Raw genomic sequence first — 1,517 nt, forward strand, 5'->3', positions numbered from 1 at the left:
TTTTTTTTTTTTTTGTATTTACTAATATATATGTATAAACGTATGATGCCCTAATTTTGTTGTTCAACTTTTGCAACTTGCGGTTTGAGATACACCCAAAATGCTAGTACTAGGTCAAAATGATTTTAATAAATCATGGTAGAACAGAGTTTATACAAGGACGAGATTGCAATATACACAAGTGCACACGTAGTTCTGTATTATATTATTAATATGCATGTAACCACATAATTACAATTAATACATTGAATATAAATAGTCCGTTTGGTTTGTTGATTATACATAACTTATCAATTGAGACAACAACAAACAAAACTATATCAACATATAAAGAAAAAATTGTATTGAGAGTGATCGAAATGTGTAGCTTATATATTTTTTTCATGGGTATTTTAGTAATTAAAATAGTAATTAATTACATTCATGTTCTAATTCCATGTGGTAAGTAAACAGCTCAATGGAATTGAAATCTCCACATACTATTCCATTCCGTCTCCCATTCATTCCGTCTTTCATTCCTGATGAATTCTATTCCAAGTAAGTAAACGTGCCATTAATTTTGGCTTTCTGGGAGTGAATACTCATTTACGGTGCTTTCATGTTGAACCGTTCTTTAAAGCAATCAACGGCTTAGATTACACATCCGTATTTTAAAAAAAGAACGGACATCCATATCTGAAAAACCCTCTATATCTAATATCACATATGTAAAACCGCATAGTCCCGACTTAGTCCGTCATTTAATCCTTTAGGTGCTAGTTTCCAGTGTTCCGCCTGACTTAGTCTATCGCATTTTGGAATCCTTCAGGCTCTAGATTCCTCAGTGATACCGATACAATCATATGCAACAGTGCGCAACACAAATTAACCCAAAATACAGGGCGTCAGGGCCCAAAGTTCGGCATGGTTTGACCGATCGATGCCACCAAATTTTTCAGGAAAACAAACCTCCAATAAAAAGCTAGTGAAAGTCAACTGAGAACCTTCATTGTTGACCTTAACCGCTCTAGCTCGCAGAAGAGGTCCGGAGGACTGGAGGAGATCCAGGCTAGCTAGGTTGGAAAGTTTGATCCCTGCTACTAAGCTTATGGTTTTGCAGTCGTTGGTATTAGCAGTAGATCGAATGATCGATCTTTTACACAATTTTTGTTTAAATACTCGATCAATAGTGTCTCACTTGATTCTAGCGGCAATAATTGAAAGAAAACAAACAAGTACAAAATTTCACTGCTAGTCCCGACTACCAGCTAGCACAAAAGACCAGTAAGTGGCAGACAAGGAAAACCATCATTCAAAGAACGTTAATGCAAACCTACTCAACGAAAGCATGTGGTGAGATTCTTATCTCTATGTGGTCCTTTTGCTCGATCGAGTTTTAACCAATCACCAACACTTCAAAGTTTATAGCTTTCGCTGAAGCTGAAGTTGCAGAAAGCTAGCAAGTCCATACAGGTAGATCGCTGGGAAAGCTTGGCTAGCTAGCTTTGACAACCTCGATCAGATGCAGAGCTGTTGGT

Source organism: Fragaria vesca, linkage group LG2 (genome assembly GCF_000184155.1).
Source record: "Fragaria vesca subsp. vesca linkage group LG2, FraVesHawaii_1.0, whole genome shotgun sequence".
Classification (NCBI taxonomy): domain Eukaryota; kingdom Viridiplantae; phylum Streptophyta; class Magnoliopsida; order Rosales; family Rosaceae; genus Fragaria; species Fragaria vesca.